This window comes from Cupressus sempervirens, chromosome 3 (assembly GCF_028749045.1).
Source record: "Cupressus sempervirens isolate cs-2001-9-10 chromosome 3, ASM2874904v1, whole genome shotgun sequence".
In the NCBI taxonomy this organism is placed as follows: Eukaryota; Viridiplantae; Streptophyta; class Pinopsida; order Cupressales; family Cupressaceae; genus Cupressus; species Cupressus sempervirens.
The window spans coordinates 288,342,460-288,352,883 of record NC_143120.1 but is presented as its reverse complement, the minus strand read 5'-3'; the positions used below and the strand labels follow the sequence as shown (position 1 = coordinate 288,352,883).

At 30.9% G+C, this 10,424-nt stretch overlaps 1 pseudogene; it reads right to left on the bottom strand.

Moving 5' to 3' along the window:
* Positions 1-4,008: 4,008 nt before the first annotated feature.
* The window catches only part of LOC149566084 (arogenate dehydrogenase 2, chloroplastic pseudogene), a 40,907-nt pseudogene continuing 34,491 nt past the window's right edge, over positions 4,009-10,424 (bottom strand).

Sequence of the window (10,424 nt, the reverse complement as noted above, 5' to 3'; positions counted from 1 at the left end):
AAGGTGTTAGCCTAAACATCTTGTATTACCAAATGATCATTATCCCTCCATCCTACCGTAACTAAACAATCCAGAGAAAGAACAACAATGGGACTAATTCGTTAGAAAACCCATGAATCTTGAGGCATGAAAATTGACAAGAAATATGAATTTCAAAATTAAAGATGATATCTTACCTTTGCAAGTGATGATTTTGCCAGCATTTTCTACAAGAGACAAAGGAACTCTACCATCTCTACTCTGAAAATTCTTTCTAAGAGAATCAATTTCTATTCCACTCTCTATCTCCATTCTCCAAACAACAAAAAGGAAGAAATATTTTGCTTCTCTTCTAATCGCTTAAACTTAAAATATTTTCTTTACCAATATTCTAAGCCCTTGGATATAAAATCTCTAATCAATATGTTGGACAGAGGTAAAGCATAGAAGAAAAAGAAGGATAATAATCCACTGATATTACTCTTCAGCAATCAAACATCTAGATCGAACCAATCTACATAAGCACTCATTGAAAGAGCAGAAATCAACATTCAATAGGAAAATGACATCAAATTAGATTTGTTTAACTTACAACAACAAATTGAAAATATTGTCATAGCACCACCTCAATAAGAAACTCTTATCATGAACAAAATGGATTGCTAGTCACGTAGCAATGAATAAGAATAAATAAGTCTAAGGAAGCAATCTTAAGTCAACAATCAAGTGACACAAGTTTGAAATAACTTGAATTTGATGTAAGGCTTATAATTAAGTAGGGAATTTACCAATTTAACTTGTTTCTCTTATTAATGTGGAATTGCATTCTAAAACTGATTTTTAATGACACATTACTCTTCTCTAGAATCTACTCAACTTTGTTTATAAAGTTTTGGTATGTACATGAACCCACAAACAATATCTTAATGCATAGATGAATACTAAATAAATATGCATGGAACTAAAAGAAGATTTAATCTCTCAAATGAGATCTTTTTTCTTCATTTGTATACAAATACTCTTCAAATCATAAGAATTCTAAGTTGATTCTAGTTGATAAGGATGCATGCCAGGTGATCTATGTAGTTGTTGGGAATAATTTAGTCACAAAGGAAACCCCAAAAACTTTTGTAGAAATTGGGAAAGGTTTATTCACATAGGAAAACCCATAAATGAGACTAATTAGTCCTGAAAGAAGTGAGGGATTGTTCACTATTAAAATAGTATATGTTGTACAAATTTAGATATTTCAACATGATGCATTTGTAGTTTATTCCTTTGAACATTATCATTGGATAACTATGATATATTTCTTGGTTTACAGTTATTCAAAAATGAGGAACTTTTTTTGTCGCTTTTATCATTGGATACATGGCCTCCATATCTTATAGAGTCTCTTCTAACATTAAGGAAAAATGAGAGATCATTGGAAACACATGTGGAGCTGAAAAGTGAGTAATCCTTTGAGCTTGATTGAAATGGATTTTGCTGACCACTCTTTATATTGAGTTTAACACCACATATGTCTTTCTTTCCATTTGCAATAGTTACAATCTTAACCCTTGTAGAGGCTAGAAGAGAAACACATTTAGTATCTCAGTGGTAATAGTTAAACTACAATTATTCTTATGATGAAAAATTTAATAGTTATTGGATTTTTGGTTTGACAATCAGATTGACCCTTGGACCTATAGGATACAAGTGCTAGTTATATTTAATGATGGGAAATCATTTTACCATAATTGCTCAGAATAGGTCTAGTGCTTTCTTGGTTCATATGGAAGCCTAAATGGATCTCATGAATTATTACATGTTTGCAAGAGGAAAATAAAGTTTCTATCACCTTATTCATCTTTCCACGTGATAAAGGAAATGTAGGCACTACAACTTATATCAATGTGTTCTTTTCAATTTTCTATGTTATGTGGGATCTACAAAAAGATGGTTAGAATGCAAAAGACTTGCCAGATACTCATGAATTACTTATTGAAGATGCAATTCATGATAAGACCATTACTACTATGCTTCCAACAAGCCCTCTGAGGCTACCATAGAAAAAATATCAGAGCTATGCTAAGACCATTACTTACTTAACACCTCCAGCAAAGGATGTTGAATTGTATAAGCATTTGAAATAGTGAAGTGAGATTATATATTCTTTTCAATCACTTAAGGATAGTGGGAAAGACATAGAAATAATCAATACTATCATCAGTATTGCAAAACAATACAACCTTGATGTGAAAATTAACTTGATAGCAATATGTTGAAATTAACTTGATAGCAATATCACAATTTGACTTGCTGTAGAAATTATCTCATACTTATCAATACAACCTTGCCTAAAGAGAGGGATTTTGTGGTGGGAAAATTTTACAGTAAGATCATGGAAATTTAATCTTGACTATTATCTTGTTATCTTCATAATGGCTCAGTCCATAATACATTCATAATGTAGAAAGACAAACAAGGCACGTGGACTATTCCCTCAAATCTGTCATTTAGTCTTGAAACATAAATTCACCTCTATATTAGCATGCAAAATAAATGATTTCATAGATAATAAGTGTTCTTCTTCACCTCCAACATATTTCTATAGTTCTAGCGAGACCGTGTGTTTTCCAGTCTATGGATTTGTAATTTTGAGGTAGAGTTGTTGGGTTGATTATAAAATGGTTGTAATGGGGTATGAGGGGAACTTGAGTCACTATTCATCTCAAAATTTGTGTGATAGGGCTGTTGCTTTCCTTGTGCAGGTACAGTAGATGATGAATTTTCATTACAATCAACCCATTAGAATTTAATTATAGTTTAATTTTTCCTTTTATACAATGTGCATAAGTTCAACTTGCACATTTTCTACCCCAAATATTAATCCCAAGCTTTCTGGAAAAATGTAATTAGAATTAAATAAGATGTGCAAGTATTCAGTCTCCAACATAAGGGAATGCACTAATATCATTGTGTTGGGGTGAATGCATGCTAATTTGCTTGAAATGCCATGTTCCACTCCATGTGCCAGATGTGTGATGTAATGAAATAAAATATAATTGTTAAATGGCTAGACAAATATCAAGCTCCCAACATTGCAGAGAGCATTAATTTAAAACTTGGAAATCCCCACCTTCTCTTGCACCGGGGACTGCCACTGCCTCCTACATATTCTTAGAAGTCAATCAAAGAATAACATATTTCTTTTTCGTTATCTAGCGAGCAACTTTGTATTGCTCTACTTTGAAATTTAAAGTAATAAGAATGAAAGTCCATTTCTCATTGGGAGAGGAAATAAATATTAATCAAAGTTTAAGGTTGGTCCCTAGGTAATAGCTCTCTACTATGGTAGGAACTAATAATAAGAGTAAACATTTTGATCTTTCACCTTTTAATTATATTAAAATTTTATAATGCCTTTGTACCTATAAATAGGATATGACCCTAAAGCTTTCTCATGTTTTCCTATCAAGGTATGATCTATTAAATCTAACATTTAGTGAATTCTAGCTAATATGCATATTAAACCATAGAAACATAAGTATGCAAAAAAAATCTCCATTATACCTGATTGATCTTATCTGAGGCTTTAGACGAGTCTCACCATTTACATTTGCTAAGAATTATATTTTTAATTAATATTATAAACTAGTGATTGCATAAATATAGATAGTCAAGTAATTATTGCAAAAGGTGTTCAATAATCACATAGATTCTATAGAAGTTGTTTCATATCAGTCACATAGCTTTTGTAGAAGCACTTTGTAACAGTTTGGTAGTTACTGAAGAACAAGGTTATGTTGCAACAACTCTAATATAATTGCATTTATTAATTTTAATAGCCTCACATAGAAGGTGCAAACTAATATTTCAATAGGTTTTCCAATAATAGAATAGGGTTTATTTCAAGGCAAAGTAGTTGTGATAAAAAATTGCTTGTAGCATTTCTTATCTAACAATAGTCAATAAAATTTGAAGTTGGCTTTCTTTCTATCTAAAAATAGTCAATGTCTTTTTTATTGGATGACATATATGTACTTATGGAAATTGGGACAGATATTGGGACTTATCTATAAGAGATAAGTCTTTCTTTAGTTTCTCTATTTGCTCCTTGCTATTAACATCGCATAGAAACAACTCATTGTAAAGATCCATGCTATGCCCAGACATAGTCTCATTCAATTTCTTGAGTGTCTTATAGCTTTTTGTATCAATGAGTGTGGGCTCTAAGTTCATATGTGTCAATATTATTCCCACAATATGGGTCAAATTCTGAGTTTTAACAATGAAATCTCCACCATTTTACATCTGTCATATTCAAATATTGAGAGAAAATCATTACACCTTTGTGCATAGTTCCTCTCTTTGCTAACACGGACTTTATCTTAGACAAAGGGAAGACTTGACCAACTATCTTTCCTACTCTCTGGTCCAAATATTGGATGAGTGAATAGGAGCTTATTTCTTAGACAAAACCTTTGAAAATAGATTTCTTGGGAACCTCTACAAAGAGGGTATTAGAAGTGTTAAACTCCTAGAATGTAAGAGAATTTAGAGTGGATTCTATCACTAGAATGGTTGTGCATATCAATATAACATCCAAGTGCTCTTTGCAGATCTCTTAAGGATCCATAAAAAAATTGACTCCCAGAGCCTGATAAACATCACAAAAGCCCAAGCGTGAAATAGCAATAAGGGAATGGCCTTGCCTGCTCATTCTCTTGGCCAGATATTGCCCAAATTTCCCAAATGACACAAGTTCAATCTTCAAAATAGATGGGTTTTTTTTGTCTTATTTAGTGGTATCGTTGGCCATAGACTCCATTATAGAGAACCTTGCAAAATCAAAGTGGTGGACAAAATCAGAAGAAAGGGGGATTTTCCATGTGTTTAAGCTAGACCAAAAAATTTAGTGTTTTTTGAATTAGGAGCTTGAGACAAAATATGCCATGAAAGTTTTAAATCCCTCCATAGACTTGGTAACTAGATAAGCTCAAACCTCATAGTAAACCAGAGTTGACAAGGCACCTTATCAATTCTCTAGCACCAAGAAGAATTGCTATGATTTAGGGTTTTGAACTAGAGCAAAGCTTGGGTATTTTTCTATGATTGTAAACAATAGAACAAAATCATATTAGTTATAATTTAATTTGAGAAATAAGTAACACATATGAAGTGACGAAAATTAGAAAATCTAGTAGGGAGAAACAAATCTTACCTTAACACTAAAAATTTTCAATTTGATACTATAGGTTTACTGGACACCACCTCCAGTGTTACAAAAGGATCTATGTCATATATTCTTGGAGAAGCTTGGAGAAGAAAATAGGGTTTGAATGTGAAAATAGGTTACTTGCGCATATACAGAGTAGGTTGGGGGAGGTGATGACATTGAACTATGCCCACTTCCAATTTTTACTATTTTTTTCCAAGAAGAAATGGATATAGCAATTTTGATACAGTTATGTTGTTAGATAATTGAGTTATTTTTAGATTTTAATATAATAGAATATAATGAAAAGTAAATGATCAAATATTATTGAATAGTATAATCTTTAAAATAGTAGATAAAGAGTTCCAAAAAAAATTAAATATATTTTAATAAACTAGAAATTGTCTTTAAAAAATTAATATAAATTATTTATCATTTAATTCATTTTTGCATGACTTAGATTTTTTTCATCTATTATCTTGAAAGATTATAATATTTAATAATAATAATAATTGTCTATTTTTCATTATATTTGATTATATTAAAATCTAAAAATAACTTAATTATATTTAAAAATAATTTAATAATATTATGACTATTGCAACACATTGCTTGAGTGATTGCAGCATAAAACAAAAGAATATTAGGACTTGTGAAGTAAATGATTAGGCATTACTTATGTGCCTCTAATTGGTTGCAATGATAAAGAGAGCCATCAATGCTATATATTAACACAATTTTATATATTTTATCGTGTTTCGAAAGTAGTGAAATGAGATTAAGTCATACTAATCAAATGAAATATTTTTAATTTTAGTAACAATTACTTAAGAGATAAAGTCCAAGTAGACCAGCTATGAAAGTTGGAGGAATATTCTTTATTTTGTATAGTTTTAAATGATTGGCCATACGTAAAAGAGTGGTAGATAAATTTTGTAGTGAATGTAAATCTCTCTCTTAGGCACACACACACACACACACACACACAAATAGCTAACTACAAAATTAAGATAATTGATTATCATTTTCAATACAAATCAAAGACAAAATTATTCTTGATTGATTGTTAAACAATATGATATTCTATCATTGTCATACAATCTTAATAATACTAATTAATAGAACTCAAATCATTCAAATATTTTAATCAAATGACATAACGTAAAATATTAAACTCATATTTACAATTAATATGTGCATATAACAGATACCTAAATATTTAAATTATAAGTTATAACTCTACAATATGCAACCTAATTAAAGAAAATACACTTTCCCTCTATAAAGTAAAAATTCTACTTTAGTAAGTGGTTATTGTGATAACATGTATCTCATTGATGTGGGTCACTCCAAAAAGTGTTAGGTTTGAATAGTTCAATGGTTCAAAAAAAATTTCTTGTTACTTTAATATAGCGATGCATATTCTTCCATTCTATAAAGATAAGTTGATTGTATACTCTAACCTTTTTAATTCTAAATTGTGTGTGTGTGTGTGTGTATGTTGCACCTAAAATAGTTTGTGATGTAGGAGAATCGTGGGTGAAGAGAAATCTTGCATCACCCAAAAAAAATTCATATATGTTTGTTGAATAAGTGTTGTCTGAGTGTAGAGTTGTTGTTTGCAAAGCCTTGTTGCTTTAGTCAGTTAGTCATACGAGCTCAAAATGTCCTTATTTCAAAGGTGGATGTTCATCTTGGATATATCAACCTTCCAGTTGAGGCTCAATGTCATATCATGAGTATTTGTGAAGTTATTACATATTTTTGGTGTACAATTTTTGTATAAAAACTTTAGGCTTAGTTTTGAAGGCCTTAGAGGCCCCAGATGGGCTCTAAAATGGGGTTAACTAGAGCTTGTACAAGTTCGGCCTTGTAGATCAAAAGATGGGGATTTTGGAATGGGGTTATGATAGTCAACTGGGCCAATAGTTTGCAAGTTATGGCATTCTAAATTTAAGGCAACCAAAATTTCCAAAATAATTGTCATAATTGATTTTAGCCAACTCTATATGCAATTTTAAGGTTAGTTAGTCTCAAGTGTTAGGGTTTGATGTCTAGAAACTTTCAGGGACATGTAAAAATGCCTATATGAGAAAGGCTCGTATATTGTCTAAGACAACTTTGGGTGATAGTTTGCAGCTTTGACTTGTAGATTATTGTAAGGCAGCCACATGGGTTTGCATATTTTATTTCAAATTTTTATAATTCCACATTTGTGATTATAATAAGAAGCCCATATTTTATTCTTTCAAATTGTTCTTGTTTATTTATTTTTGTTATGTGTTTGTGGTATTAAGGGGAGCACCCTTATTGGTTTATGTGTATATATATTAGATTATTTTAAATAATTTTTCTTAATATTTTAGGCAATTTGTTTAAATTTATATATTACATATATTACTTAAAATATTAATAAAATAATACATAATTAAATTTATTCTAAAATATTTGTATTATTATACATAACATATAATAAAATAATTAGAGGTTGTTCACAAAAAATATTTAATGAAACACAATAAAATTGAATGTCTTGAGCCATCATGAGAGAGTTAAGCAAGAAGAATCACAAGATAAAAAATTATTTTAGTGATAGAACATTTTTAATTTATTACAAAAGGTCAACAAAAACTCAACTCAAATTAGAAAAATTCAAGAATATGAATATGTATGAACTTGAAAACTAATCGGTGGCATGCCACAACTAAGGTTTGTGGATCAAAGATGGAGAACTTTATAATCATGTGTTACCTCTAACTGATCATCTTAAGAAAAGGCTAATTATAAATATAGTTATTACATGATACTAATATGATTAATAGAAATTATTTATTGAGATAGTAAAATACTTAATTGATAATTAATCATTTTAATATGCAAAGAGAGAGTTGGAGTTTTCTTTTGAGTGCATGGAGGGTTGTTTTCAACAAGTTTGAGTGGAGACTGGGGTGATTTTGAATTTATTTCTAGCTCAATATTAGTTGAGAGGATATGAGAGGAAGTTAACTAAGAACGATGTATTGATAGGACAATAACTCCATTGGTGAGTAGTAAAAGTTATAAAAATGATTAAAGAATGTATTAATATAATAAAACAAATCGTAAATCATTCATTTAATAATTTTTTTGGGTGACTAATTATTATTGACCAATTATATATTCATTTATTTGATCATTTATTTAATCACTTATCTCTTTTCATCCTTTTGATTTTACCCAGTGACCAAATTAGTGTTTATTTAGTCACTTATACTTATAAATTTGATGACGAGCCACATCACCCGTACCAACTCACAACCAAAAATGCAATAATCTGGAGACAAGAGAGATGACAAAATGATTCATAAAACTTCCATTAATACTTGAAATTCATTAGAATATTCACCAAATGGAAAAACTCCAAATTCTTACAATATAAGAGATTGCTCGCTAAGAGCTTCTACAAGAAATTACATCCGAAGAGCTTCTACTTGAAGAGCTTGTCTTGAAGAGCTTCTATTTCTCCAACTTCCATTAGAAGAGCTTCCATTCCTTCAACTTGATTACAAATGATAATAGGCCTTTCTTAAATAGGCACTTCTAACACAAGACATTACAAACACAACCAATGTGGGATAAAATGTAAATACAACTACCTTTAAATAAATATTAAATTCCCACCCAAATACAACTAAGCACCCAACAAATATTAAATACATGATTTAAGGATCTTTCCACAAACTTCTAAATTGCCACCTATACACCTTGATTAATGGAATGACAACTATTTTTACTATTTTTCTTTTTACGCCACCTATGCACCTCGAAAATAGAAATCTCCTTTTCCTTTCTTTTCTCCTTTTTATTTTTTTATTATTTCTCCTCTAATTTTCGTCACTTTCTCTCTCCTCCACAATTTTTTTTTTTTTTTTTTTTTTCCTTTTTTTTTTTTCCTCTTTTTTTTTTTTCTAATAATTTAATTTTTCCATGCAAGATGCTCCTGCATCAGACTCCCTTGGTAGATAGAAAAGTGTGTCCCAAACTTTGATGTCAAAAGAAAGATATAGAACCATTTTCATCTTCACCACAAGCTTCCACCTCAATAGGGACAAGAAAACCAACATACAAATCTTTCACATTTTATTTTTTTGCTGATGCATGATGCTCCTGCATCCGACTCCCATGGTAGGAAAATTTTTGTGAATATGGATTCACAAAATGAAGTAGCCATTGTTGAAAGTTTTTTTTTTTTTTCTTTTCCTCCAACACATAGCTGGAACAAGTATCCGATGCCGATATATTTCCTTCTTTGCCGTGAACTCTATCCAAGTATAAATCTCATCCTCATTCAATCTTGTTGAATTAATCACACCTTTAATAAATCTAGCAACACCATACCAATCTTCCTTTGCATACCATACATCATGAACAAGATCCTCATGCAAACCATCATTAATATCTTTTGAACTCATATCAAAGACAACATCCCATGATTCATAAGAATTTACCTGTTTGACATCTTCATCTTTGCTTGCCTCTTTTATGTCATCAACAATGCACATAACTACTCCACTTGCTTGATCTCCAACTAAGGCACTATACTTTGCCTCCATTGCTGCAATCTTCAAATCATCTTGATCTACTTCAGGTTCGTAAGTCTTGTCATCTTTATGCTCTTCCTCTTCTCGTTCATCTTCTTCAACTTTAGGTTCAAAAATGATTTCCTCTTCATCTACTTGCTCTTCCATTGGATCATCTTCCTTTTCCACATCCAAGGAATTATCAACATCTCTTTTCTGGTGACATGCTCTTTGTTTCCGCAACTCAGCTTCTAATTCATTCACTTGCTTCTGCAAATCAACTAGCAATGATTGTTGATTTCTTGCTCTAAATTTCTCAAGTCGAGGAATCCTCAGAATCCATCCAATCAAAAAATTCATCTTCTTCTTTCTCTTCTCCATAATCAAGTCTTTAGAAGACAAATCTCATGCAACACAAGAACCTTGTGCAAACTGCCTCACAATCGACGATCTATCTACACAATCAAGAACTTCTTGACAAACTTCAACCAACTCAAGGTCCTGGTGCAAACTGCCTCACAGTCGGCGCTCTGTCTACACACTCAGGAAAACCCGCTCTGATACCACTGATGACGGGCCACACCACCCATACCAACTCATAACCAAAAATGCAATAATATGGAGACAAGAGAGATGACAAAATGATTCATAAAACTTCCATTAATACTTGAAATTTATTAGAA